The sequence below is a fragment of the Apodemus sylvaticus genome, chromosome 5 (genome assembly GCF_947179515.1).
Source record: "Apodemus sylvaticus chromosome 5, mApoSyl1.1, whole genome shotgun sequence".
Classification (NCBI taxonomy): Eukaryota; Metazoa; Chordata; class Mammalia; order Rodentia; family Muridae; genus Apodemus; species Apodemus sylvaticus.
The window spans coordinates 29202369-29215723 of record NC_067476.1 but is presented as its reverse complement, the minus strand read 5'-3'; the positions used below and the strand labels follow the sequence as shown (position 1 = coordinate 29215723).

Sequence of the window (13355 nt, the reverse complement as noted above, 5' to 3'; positions counted from 1 at the left end):
CATGCCTCCAGCGCCCCTCTTTTTTCAACTTAAAATGTTTGGCAGGCACTGGTGGCTCATGCTTTCAATCCAGCACTCTTGATGTAGGATATCCAACGCTACACAGAGACAGCCTGCCTCAAAGTCTTTAAAAAAAACAAAGCTATGTGTATCTGTGTTGTGTATGTGTGTGTGTACGCTACATAGAGAGAGCCTGCCTCAAATTCTTTTAAAAAACAAAACTGTGTGTGTGTGTGTGTGTGTGTGTGTGTGTGTGTGTGTTTGTTGCCTGCCCATCACTCCCTTGACACCCTACTCGGCCTCTTGACTTTTCGTTTGTTTATTTTGTTTGATTTTTTTTCTTTGTTTTGTTTTTGAGACAGGGGTTTCTTTGTGAAGCCCTGGCTGTCTTGGAACTAGCTCTGTCTGCTTGTTTCTGCCTACAGAGTGCTGGGATTAAAGTCAAACACCACCTTAAGTAGGGATTACTTAAGTAATCTCAGTGCATTAGATCTGCCCCAGCTCTTCCTGCTGAGGGGCGGGAACAGAACACAGTCATAGACAAAAGCACAGTCCAATGTCATTGCCTTCCTGGGAGAAAATAATTTATTAGAATCAAGAACATTCCTCTTGCAAGCTGACTTGTTTTTATTTTATTTATTTTGAAATGTTAATGTGGCTCAATGACATAGATGTCTTGAAACAGAATTAGGAAGAAGGAAGGCTGGGGCTTTTTCCTGTTCACCAATCACCAAATCCAGGGAGAGAGGGGGCACATCTATCCTCCTGCAGCTTCCTAGGTGATACACGGTGGACTTTAAAATCCTCAAGCCAGCGCCTTCCAGGAAGAGGTCCCGAGACAGACTCTGACACCCAGGAGGAGGGAGTTGCAGCCACAGTAGAACACACCGCTCCCTGCATCGGAGGATGTGTGCCACCATCCAAAGGGCTAAGGCAGCCTCTTCCACCTAAGGCATGAACACCTCCGTTGTGTTCCCTGAATCTCATATCCACGTATTCTTTGGTTTAGAAAACCAAGAAGTTGCTTTATCTTGGTGCTAGATTTATCAGGTGAAATGCCAAGGAGATGAATATAACCTCATGGCCTCCCACAGCTAGGCTTCGCCTTTGGAAGTGAGTTTTGGGGGCAACCAGAAGATAGGGAGCACAGAGACTGTTAGAAGTACGTGGTTGGCTGGGTCTGCTGGCCTTTTGACATAGAACCATTTATCTGTCTCGGGCCGTTCTGCTGTGACTTGAGACTTAGTGAGCCTAAACAGGATAGCTCTCCAGTGCGCGGGACCAGCCGACAACTTGTATTCGCATTCATTCCTGGGTTGAGCTTAGGAACGGCCCTGACTTTGACTACACAGGGCCTCCATTTCTCTTTTGGTCTCCCGGAGTCATCTTCTCAGTGGTTCCCCGGAGCCTCATCAGACCTTCTCAAACTTCCCCACCAAAGTGTCCCTGACAAGAATGAGTGCATGCCCCCAAGCAACAGAAAGGAAATTTCTTTCAAGTGCCTTTTCTATCTTAAAAATTCATGTGAATTTTGCATCTGACTTTATAATCTATTCATGCTTGTTTTACCATAAATATATTATTTCCTTTAACTATTCAAATAATAATGACAGTTCAAGGAAGCTGCCGGCAGAGGGGGGCTGGGTGGTAAGCGAGGGAATGCTTGGCCCCTCGCAGCCAAAGCCGGGGCTGACTCTCTCCCCGACACAGCTCAAGGAGAGACTTTGGTTAGAAAAAACATACTTATTATAAAAGAATTGAGGTGTTTTCAGCCTTTGTAAAGCATTACTATGAACATTATAAAGCACACTGTGAACTTTATAAAGCATACTGTGAACTTTATAAAGCACACTGTGAATGCCCCTACAACCTTCTCTAAGAAAAACCCGGGGAAGGAGTACCTGTGTTGTCTTTATTCACAATGGCCTTACTCTGTCCGGCCATCTTTGTCCCCGGCAGTCTGTGAGTTCCGTCCCCACCATAAGGTCACTTGCTGATACTGTCTCTATGTCGCGCATAGAGGATGGCAGCCATCTATGCAGACCCCATCCTGACAATTACACGTAAGCTATCCTAGTTTGCTTTTTATCACTGGGATAAACACTATGACCAAAAGCAACATGAGGAGGAAAGGATTTATTGCATCTTACCACTTAGAGCCCATCATGCAGGGAAGCCACGACTCAGGGCAGGAACCTGGGCGCGAGAACTGAAGCGGAACGACGGGGCACTGCTCACTGGCCTCCTCCTTTGTGCTTGCTCAGTCACGGTTCTCACACAACTCAGGACCACCTGCCCAGGGTGGCAGTGCCAATGCCCCACAGACTCACACAGGCTCATGGGGATAATTCCTCAACTGAGGTCCCTAGTCCCAGATCACTCCAGCGTGGGCCAAGTTGACCAAAACCCCTAGCCAGCACACAAGCTTTGTTTTGAACTCAACTCTGTCTTAAACCAAGAGCAATCTCAGGAGAACCTGGCCTGTTCAGGTCCTGCCCTGGTCTTGAGGCCCTGGCTTAATTTCATGGGGGACTTTTTTGTGTGGTAGAGCCATCTGCTGGCGGCCAGATGTTTAGGATTGCTTGAATAAAGCGAGGAGGCCATACAGTGCTTCAATTTAGAGCCAAGACAGGACAGATGGAACTGGAAATTACGCTCTCATCTACAGCCTGTAGATGAGACAGTGTACTGAAAAGCAGCTGCCCACGGATGGCCAAGAAGCTTCTGGCCATAGGGCCCTAGGAGACCCCAGTCCAGAGGTTGTGGATATGTTGTAAGGTTTGAATACAAATCTCTGTCTTATGTGTACAGGGTAAAAAGGGTCCCAAGGAGAAGTCAGTGCTTCCAGAATGCCCCCAAGAGGCTTCTTAAGTAGCCGTGGTCAGCAACCAGGTATCCAAACAGAGTATCCTGGAGAGGAGAAACGGTGTTTTTCCCTAGGGAGACTCTTGTAGTACTGGAAAGTGGGTGGAGCTCAGAGGTGAAGCAGAGGCAGAGATCATGAAGACTTGCAATTTGACGTTCATATTTATGTGACCTTAAAAACATTCACATCCTCAAAGACTTGAGGAACTTCAGAGGATATTTTTGTCCGTCAAATATTTAGTCATGGGATCTTTCTTTCTTATGTATGTTCTAAAAACAAAAACAAATAAACAAGTGGGAGCTTGCACAGCACACAAGATTAACTTTGCCCCCCAGAGTGGTGTCTCAGGAGGTGATGCGGGAACTCTAAGATGCTCGTGACATCTTCAGAATCATCTGTGGGGACGACTGTAAAGCTGTTCGGAGTCACAATTGTGACTCAGCTGCTTTGATCACCCATCGTATTCTTTTGCTTTGTCTTGGAATAATTTTTGTTTGATTCTAAAGATACATCCGTTGTCAAATAAGTATTATCTTTCATCGAGCCTGCGTCTCTGTAGACTGCACGTTTCTTGAATGGATGGAACATGTCTGGCTTATCTTTGGCCACTCAAGCCCTGGCCATGTGCTTCAGAGATGCACCGTTGGTATTTCTGTGGCGGCTCACTCCCCTCCACCGGGATGTCATATATGCTGTAGAACCCAAGTATCCAAGGGTGGGTTTGCCTCGGGGCATACACCTTTAATCCCGGCACTCAGTAGAAGCAGGCGAATGAATCTTCGTGAGTATGGGGCTAGCCTGGTCTACAGAGTTCCAAGACAGCTAGAGCTACACGGAGAAAAAAAATATAAACAAACAAACAAATGTTTCCCTTTGCTTCTCAGCGAATTAAGTAGGTAATCTGTATTCCAAAAGAGTATTGCTTTAAATCTTCCCCCACAAAGCCCGCGGTAGATGTGCCTGTGGAACCAGTGCCAACCTGTCCACTTTGCTCACCACAGAGCGGGCTGTCAACATTTTCTCCTACATTGCGGAAGCACAATGTGAGGATGTAAACATGTGGAAGAGGGAGCTGGCACGTGACGGATGGAATATATAGTCACTCATTTATTACACTTTTAAAAGTTAATATAGCTGCTTTGACTTTTGCAACCTGGGAGAAGAAATTTCACTAGATAATGCTCTCGAGTGATGGTTACCATACTGTGTGTGAAAGTGAAGGTTTTAAGCAAAATACGTTAAAAAAAAATAGTTCCAAAGAACTGAATGGGTGTCTGGAGACCAGCCCCTGGTGGGAGAAGGCTGGGAGGCTGGTAAGTATTCCTTGGCCAGATCTTACATCAAACTCTGGGCTCCTAGGACTAAGAAAAGATCAAGCCCACATGCAGTCCAGAGCCTCCAAATGACATAAAGTTTTCCTGCTGTTACACTGCCACTGAAAGGAGAAATGAAAGTGCTGCAATTTAGAACCAAGTAATGCGCCCCCTCCTCGGATATATATTTCTCCATCATTCACAAATACCTTCTGTTAGTGTTGCATCTCTGAAGGGAAAGATTTCCACTACAGAAGTGTCTAGCAAAAGTGTTACAGTTCTGCTCTGCTCTGCTAGAGCGGTGGGGGCAGTGTTAAGCTCTGCCCTTCTCCAGCAAAAGCATTACAAACTCCATGATGGTACACCACACAGCAAACCTCACAGGAGATTTACTGGGAAGGAAGAAACCCGGAGCAGCAGCCTCCGCTCCTGGGAGAAGCAGCAGCAAGTTGAACTGTTAAGTAGGCAGGGCTTATGAAGGACTGCTTAGCCGGCAGAGCTTTTCAGGGCAGAGATTTCCAGGGTGAGGATTGGTGGGATTTCAAGTCCTGAGCTTGGGGAGCTTAGGGATTGGTGGGTTTCTGTAGGAAGCTCAAAGATTGGTAACCTTGTTTCTCATCCTCTTTTCCCTGCATTGGGCCCGTGGGTTAGGAAGGGAAGATGTTCCTGGGCACAGGCAGCCATTGCTGAGGCCGAGGAGCTGTAGTGGGAGGATGGAGAGGAGGTGGCCCCCGCTTTGACAGCTCTGCGGTGCTACCTCACAGAGCGTCCTGGACTACACTTTCATCTGTACCATTTGCTCTCACAGAGGAGGGAAGTGCAAGTGGTAGAATGCAGGTTCAGACTAAGAGAGCAGAAGGCGCCCAAGCAGATCCCTCGCTACTGGTGAATGGCAGTGCTAGCATCAGCTGGTCAGGTCCTGGCTCAATTCCTGCTCTTTTGGCCTTAACAGAAAGAACTGTAGAATAAACTTATTTTTAAAATAAAAGCATCAGGCCTCACCTATTTGGTGCTTGGGAAGCAACGTTCCTACTTCTTGGCTGCTAGAGCCAGACTGGAGCAGGAGGGACCAGGAGGACTCTTGTCAGGGCAGAGGTAAGAAGCATGCAAGCATTTTGTGTTTCTCTGGAGGGTGCGGGGGTTCCCAGCTGGCTTGCTTGCTTGACCCTGAGTATTCTAAGGCGCCATAATATCATCATAAATATATAAACCCTGTGCGTAGACGGGTCTGTGTTTCTCCCAAAACAGCAATATTTTTAGCAATAGTTATTTCTATGAAAATGCAAAACCTTTGATACATGACCGAGGGACATCTCCAACCTCCCACCTCCCACACTCCCCTTCACCCCACCCCTCAAAGAAGCAAGAGCCTTTTTCCTTCTCCCTACAGATGAGGGCCATTACAGAGATGGAGATCTCAAGCTTGGACTGCATGGCACTTGATGAAGGGAATTTGGCCCAGGCCAGAGAGACAACATGAATTTAGAGGCAAGTTCTTAGGGGAGGAAATACCAGGACCTGCTTCCTGGAAAATTCTTCCTAGAGGTCAGACTATGCTGGGCCTGCCCAGGTGCTGCTGCTTATATTTCTGTTGTGTGGGACAATGGTGTTGGCATCAGAAACGGCTTTATGGTCACTGGTTGCCTCCTAATCCAGTGATGATGTCATCCCTAGGTGACAAGGACCCTCTTGTGTCTGTTGCCATGGAAACCGCCACACACTTCTGGTGTGCACCTCACCTGCATGACTCACCTGTGTACGGTAGTGCATGTGATTACATCACGGCCCTAATAAAAGGCAGAGACCCCAACACTTCTCCCCTTCTTTTCCTCCTTCTTCTCTTTCTCAATCTCTGTACCCCCCCAATAAGCTCTTCTCATAAGACTCTGCTGGCCTGGTGTGATCTGTCCAGATACAAGCCACCTTCTAACACAACATTTGGTGCCATGACTTGGGATGGCTAGTGACTACCCAGGTGTGCCACCAACTCTAAGCCAAGTGTTTCTCAGCTAATGCAAAATATGTTTTTCTCTGTTAATGCAACCTGTCAAAGTCACTTGATTTTTTGCTACTGCCATTAGATCATACTCTATTGTCTAACTCAGATATGACCAATAGATACTGCTCTCAATCTTGTCAGAAACCTGCTGATTATTGATATTTAAGCTTATGCTAGACAGATTCTCCCAAAGCCTAATAGATCTTTCAAGGTCTCAGAAGATAATGGACACAGCTACAAGAGATTACCCGGATTGTGGTATGATAATCACTGACAAATACTGTGGACAAAACTGGAAACCCTAAGAGTCAAATGCCTCATATTGCCTAAAGTCAAGGTGGGTCATTTCTCATTTCACATGTATTTATTCCACAGGGGGAAAAAACGCTCTCTATTTTCTGGGCTTGAAGTTGCCATGGAGACCACAGGGACTTAGAAACTGTTTAGGTAGTGGACTATAGATAAACTATCATTTTTAATATATACATGACTCCTAGATTATATTTTATTCTTCCCCAGATTTCTGACTATATTGATAGCTATCGTAACTGTAGCTTGGCAGATAGAAAACAGACCCAGCTCCTGACTACTACATTAATAAACTTGTTCACTGACTAAGGCTGCCAGATTTCTTACAGACTTCATGATGAATGAGACACAAGTTCAGATATAAGTTTTCACAGATGTAACCTGTTACTTCCTTACCTAAACAACTAAATGCTTCATATTTCCTCTTCTTGCTATGCCATTGTCCTAACACTGACCAATAGAGTTCTTATAAATTTGCCTAACCATAACAAAACATTCCTCTATATGATCCAACTGTATAATCACAAAGTCAAATTTTAAGTTTTTGATCGTCTTTTAACTAAATGTAAAGTGTTTCATGCTGAATCTACACTATAAGCTATCATATTCAAATATAAGTTTCGTTTGATTGTACTTTAACTATAGACTTAAGGTGTTTCTCTCATAATCAACTATATTCACAAGGTTGAGGTTTTGAATATCCTTTGTCTCTAAATTATAAACTTAAAATGTTTCTCGTTACGTATATTCAGTCTCTGAGACAGAAGAAAAAGGCCTTCTTGTTCCTTCTGCCCCACAAAAGGCTTTTGTCCTCTCTAAGCACATCTTAAAGACGGTTCATGTTGTTCTCTCATGTTGGTATCTCTCTTATAAACTCATAAGCTACAGGAAACCCACTCAATTCTACCTCTCATGGACCAAATAGACTCCATCCAGATAAGTACATCTGCTAACGAATAGCCTAAAGTTACCATTCCTCTCCGTAAAATCGGGACTCACCCCCAACCACCAAGACCTAAGGGTTTCAAATGTACAGCCAAATGTACTTAACTTTATTTTCTACCGTGTGTGTGTGTGTGTTTCAGAATCTTGTCAAGTCCAGACACTTATTACAATCCAGCACAGCTCCAGACACAGATACTCCAGTTTTCTCTCACAGACACAGATGCTTCTACTGCCCCTGTTCCTTCTGATCTATCCACACGATTCCACAGACCCTGGACAGCAAGGAAACAGCCAGCTCTCCTAAGGCTGGACCAACCAGTCCCACACACATTTTCCTAGGTTTCCTAGAGACATGTTGCCCCCAAATCAGCAGGAAATAGCTTAAGATCACAATGACCGTATTCCTGTTCCACCATCACCTCTTTCTAATTTTTTTCTTTTTTAATTAAACCAAAAACAGGGGACTGTTTTGTCTAGGTTCTGCGCCACAATTACCTGGCACAATTACCCCCTTCCCCCACACCTGACTGAATATCCACCAAACATATTCCTTCTCTCCTTATCTCTTTATAAAACACAACAAATGGGCCACGTATGCTTGGGACCAGTGAACACCTTTCAGTGTGCTTGTGCATGTGTGTGTGCACACACATACACACTAGGTCCAACATGTTCCATACACTGTCTATTCTTTAGAGAAGGCCTTTGTAAGGTTCTGGCGAGGACTGGCCAAGCTGAGTCAGTTTCCTTGTAACCCCACCCCTCCCCACCCTTTGCAACATTCAACAAGACAATCACCTGTGCCTTTTCTTCTTTTGCTTCATTTTACCAAAATAAAGAGACTCTGAGGAGTTGAGCTGTGTCCTGTTGACAGGGATATGCCAATTCCTAGCTTCTCGTACCTCAGGATGTGACTGCATTTGGATGTAGTGTGTAAAGAGATGGTTAAGATTGAGTGAACTGGAGTTGGAGCTGATCCAATATGACTGGTGTTATAAGAAAAGTTTAGGAATCAAACTTACCAGAGGAGACAACATGTATAGAGCCATCCACAGCAAGAAGGCCTCAGGATAAATACTCTTCTAACCTCTTGATTTCAGACTTCTAACTCCCAAAACTATGAAAAAAATAATTTCCTACCATTTAAGCCACCCAGTCTATTGTTACAGGATATTTGAACCTGTTTCTAGTTAGGGTTTGTTTCAACCTTTAACACACACCTTTAATCCCTCTAGTTGGAATACAGACACACCCTTAGTTCTTACCTTTAATCCTAAACAATGAAAGTAAAGTTAGTTTGCACAAGGAAGCACCCATGTTTGAAAGTGGTGTCTAACTGAGCGGCAGAAAAATGTGACAAATCAGAGAAAGGTTTGATAGGATAGGATAAGCCCCATTCTCACAAGAAGAAAGAAGAAAGGGAAGCTACTTAAAGGAGAGACAGTACAGGAAGAGCGTACAGTGCCGAATACAGTAGAGTTCAGGGAGAAGGAGGCAGTTTTACTAGGAGAGTTTTACAGAGATAGATTGAAGAGAGAATAAGTTAGACACAGGTAAAGTTAGAACAAGCCAGAGAATGAGTAGGAGCCAGAAGATTAGAACATATTGGTAGAGTTAGTGTGAGGCCAAGCAGAGTAATTCAGAGGCCAACAGAAAAGTCAGATTGAATATGTCTGCTAGGAGAGTTTGAGGCAGAACAGTTGAGTTTGAGTTGAAGCAGCCATGAGTTCAGAAAGAACTAGAAAGGGTGAGTTTATTCAATAGCAAGTCTCAGAGGCTGAAAACATTCTAGGCCTAGATAAGAGAGACTAGAAGCCTCTAGGTCCAGGCCTAGATTAGCAGATTGAGATAGTAAGTCTCCCAGACAACAATTACAATAGGAGAATAAAAGTTTATTTTGCAGTCTATAGAACTTTACAGTTCAAGTCTCAACTAACGCATCTTTCTTCAGACCAACTGCAGATGACTTCCTGTCTTCTATTCCCTTTCTTTAAAAATTTTATTCATATGGGAGTTTCGTCTGCATGTATATCTGTGCACCATTTGCATTCCTAGTGCCCAAGAAGGCCAAAAGACAAAATCAGGTCCCTTGGAAATGGAATTACAGATGGTTGTGAGCTCCCATATAGGTGCTAAGAAATGAACCCAGGTCTTCTGCAAGAGTAGCCAGTAACCTTATCCACTGAACCATCTCTCCAGCCCTAACTGTCTCCTTTCTTAACTATGGGTGCCCATGAGGCCACTACCAGTAGAAAGACATTTGGGTGCCTTTCTCAGTGACTTTAAAGGCAACCTCTCTCCTCTCCTATCCCCCATCCTTCTGAAGTCAAGGATGTGTACCAGCTGACCAGATGCTTCTGCTGTGGACATTCTGTGGAGAGGAGAGGCTCACTTCCTGGATCCTCTTTGTGCTAGACAATTGACTCAACTTTGACTCCATTTCTTCTGTGCTTATGAAGTTTAGTTTTGGGTCCCTTTGGGTCTGGCATTATCAGTAGTGTTTGTTGGCATTAGACTAGGCTAACTGCCAGTCATTTACTTGAATTCCTAAAGCAAGCCATGAGTAGTTAGGTTGACAAAAAAGTCACTCATTTAGACATCACTTTTAAACATGGTGGGTACTTCCTTCTGCAAACTAATGTTACCTTCATTATTTGGGATTAAAAGTGAATAGTAAGGGCTTGTCTGTCTCCTCTCCCCCTCTCCCTCTCCCTCTCCCTCTCCCTCTCCCTCTCCCTCTCCCTCTCCCTCTCCCTCTCCCTCTCCCTCTCCCTCTCTCCCTCTCCCTCTCCCTCTCCCTCTCTCCCTCTCCCTCTCCCTCTCTCCCTCTCCCTCTCCCTCTCCCCCTCTCCCTCTCCCTCTCCCTCTCTCCCTCTCCCTCTCCCTCTCCCTCTCCCTCTCCCTCTCCCTCTCCCTCTCCCTCTCCCTCTCCCCCTCTCCCTCTCCCTCTCCCTCTCTCCCTCTCCCTCTCCCTCTCTCCCTCCCCCTCTCCCTCTCCCCCTCTCCCTCTCCCTCTCCCTCTCTCCCTCTCCCTCTCCCTCTCTCCCTCTTCCTCTCCCTCTCCCTCTCCCACTCCCTCCCCCTCCCCCTCTCCTTCTCCCCCTCCCCCTCTCCCCCTCCCCTTCCCCCTCCCTCTCTCCCTCTCCCTCTCCCTCTCCCTCCCTCTCCCCCTCCCCCTCTCCCCCTCCCTCTCTCCCTCTCCCTCTCCCTCTCCCCCTCTCCCCCTCTCCCCCTCCCTCTCCCTCCCTCTCCCTTTCCCCCTCCCCCTCTCCCCCTCCCTCTCTCCCTCTCCCTCTCCCTCTCCCCCTCTCCCCCTCTCCCCCTCCCCTTCCCCCTCCCTCTCTCCCTCTCCCTCTCTCTCTCCCTTTCCCTCTCCCTCTCCCTCTCCCTCCCCTCCCCTCCCCTCCCCTCCCCTCTCCTCTCCTCTCCTCTCTCTCCTTTCCTCTCAAATCCCTTTGCCTTCTATGACCTGGGTAAGTGAAGGTCAGGGTGGTGGTTCAGGGAACCCATAGGCACTGGCTGGCTAACCTATCAGATAAGAAGCAAGGGTTCACTGCTCCAGACTGTCAACACTGTGTCATTCCAAATTGGATGATCTTTATTGAAGGACAGCTGATACTATAGGCTGCTCTGTCCCCCTTCCTTCCTTCCTTCCTTCCTTCCTTCCTTCCTTCCTTCCTTCCTTCCTTCCTTCCTTCCCTTCCTCCCTCCCTCCTTCTTAAATTTTTTTTATGTTTTACTTTGCAAAGTGAGATTTCTCTATAGCCTTGGCTGTCCTGGAACTCACTCTGTAGACCAGACTAACTTCAAAATAACAGAGTTCCACCTGCCTCTGCCTCCCAAGAGCTGGGATTAAAGGTATATGCCACAACTGCCCATCCTGTCCCCATTTATTATGAGGTCCCAGTTATAGGGGACAGGGAAAGTGGCTGACTGTATGAGGATGTCTTTTACCATCCATGTACCATAATCAGGCTCATGTGAAACTCACGAGATATTCTGACCCATCCAGTAGCTGTGTTGACACCTTCACTTCTGTTCTGCACAGTTCCTTGGCTTTCTTCTGTCTCAATGCCATTTATTTTATCTATTTTTATGTGGCTGGAGATAAGGCCCCTGTCCTTGCACATTGTGGTAAGGGTTCCACCCCGGAGCTCCACCCTAGCCCTCAAGGTTGTTTTAGGTCAGGTTCCAGGGTTCTCGGAAAAAGAACTTTTTATGATCCTGGAATTGGGTCCACTATGGCTGCTTTCATACCCAGGGGAGGGGCTTGTTAATACCACCTCTGCAGGAGGTGCTCTGGAGTCTCCTACTGGTAGCTGAGTCATTATCCTGCTCTCAGAGGTTGGGTGCCCTGACCAGGTTGGGACTGTCCCTCCAGGTCCATCTTCAACCTCCTTCAGCAGATGCCAGCTCCCTGCCCAGCCTCTGCCTTCTGCTCTCCTGAGGCCCAGTAGACCCCACTCCCAGGCTGAGCTCATTTCAGCAGCACAACACGGAGTGGGCCTTCGGCATTCCACAGCTCCGGGTTCAAATACTGCCTCCCACCCTTGGTCACTGGGTTAATGTTTGGCGGGTTTTTGGCAGGGAGCCACCTAGAGCCTTGTTCCTCTCTCTGACACAGGTGTGGGGCTGAGGCCCTAGTGGTCTGGGCTTTATGCCAGCTCTGCCACTCACACACACCCGAGTGTTAGGAAGTCACAGAACGTCCTCTCAGTGTGAAACAGTTCCCTCACACATGGCTGGGTATGGACTCAGACACGTGCACACATTCAGCTCAGTTCCTGCTCGTTATGACCCTGACGGGATGCCGTCATTATGACTGCTGAGAGCGCCCACGGAGCCTGACACACAGTTGGTACTAAACAAATATTGGTTTGGTGAACGTGGGAGGTGGGTTGGAGGCTAAGCCCTTGCTGGGTTCTTCTGTGTTTGGCAAGGGGACAGCCTCAGACAGTGAGACTGTAAGGTTTATAAGTCTAAGAAACCAATGGGAGTCTGATCTTTCAGGAGACTGGGAGGGTCTCCCTCACTTCTCTGCAGCAGCTTTCTGAGGACGGGTATTGCCGTGGGTATTCAGACAGCACCACTGCCTGCTTAAGACCCGATATCAGCAGGACACAGTCCTCTGAGGGGAAAGCCAGTGGGCAGGGCTCCTGGCTCTCGAGCTTGGCCGAGGCCTATTGCCTAGTGCTTGGAAGCCATCTTAAACAGCTGTTGGTTGGCTGATGTTCTCCTGCTCCCATTTGCCACCTCCAAGCTGAGCACACTAGCCAGGAGGTCTGGCTCAAGCAATGCACCCAGAGGTTAGTGAAGGAGACAGGGTGTTGGCAGAGGGATTAGCAAGGGCGCAGGAGTGGGGCACTTTTCACTAGTCACATGTCCACGCTAACTAGAGTAAGTACAGAAAGCAGCATCCTCATTAGGGTCATTCCCAGGAGGCTGGAGGAGAGGGCTGATATTGAATAGCATGAGCACAGGACGTATATAGATTGACAGTCTAGACGCGCACAGACACCCATGTACACATATACACACAGACACATTAGAAACACGTGTACCCAGAGATATAAAGAGATAGACTCCGGCAGACACATTGAGACACCTAGCAACAGACATATACAGGATAAAACCAGAATTCAAGTTTCCTTTAGTTCTTCAGGTCAACATGTCTTGGGCTGCCTGGGCTCCGCAGCTGGTGTGGGATACTAGGGTTTTCAGTCTGATCCCCAGGATTGTGAGTTGCTGTCTCTGGTGTCTGGGAATTCTGCACTTTCCAGGAGCTCCTCAGACAGTGCTAAGGGGGTGATCCCTGGACTATGATCTGATAGTCACGTTTGATGCCCATTTTTACAATGATGGCTTTGGAGAGATGAAGAAAGGAACTGACATGACAACTCTGGGCCCCAAGGCCAGGCTCCAC

General features: G+C 46.9%; 1 long non-coding RNA gene across 2 annotated transcripts; it reads right to left on the bottom strand.

The window, feature by feature from the left end:
- Positions 1–666: 666 nt before the first annotated feature.
- On the bottom strand, positions 667–11502 carry LOC127685350 (uncharacterized). 2 transcript variants are annotated; one of them, XR_007977849.1, is made up of 4 exons: positions 11424–11502; positions 8455–8549; positions 8231–8346; positions 667–3694 (listed from the first exon to the last, which is right to left on the bottom strand). It is a non-coding gene; the product is annotated as an uncharacterized LOC127685350 (long non-coding RNA). The 2 variants fall into 2 exon arrangements; XR_007977850.1 differs by lacking the exon at positions 8231–8346.
- Positions 11503–13355: the final 1853 nt, after the last annotated feature.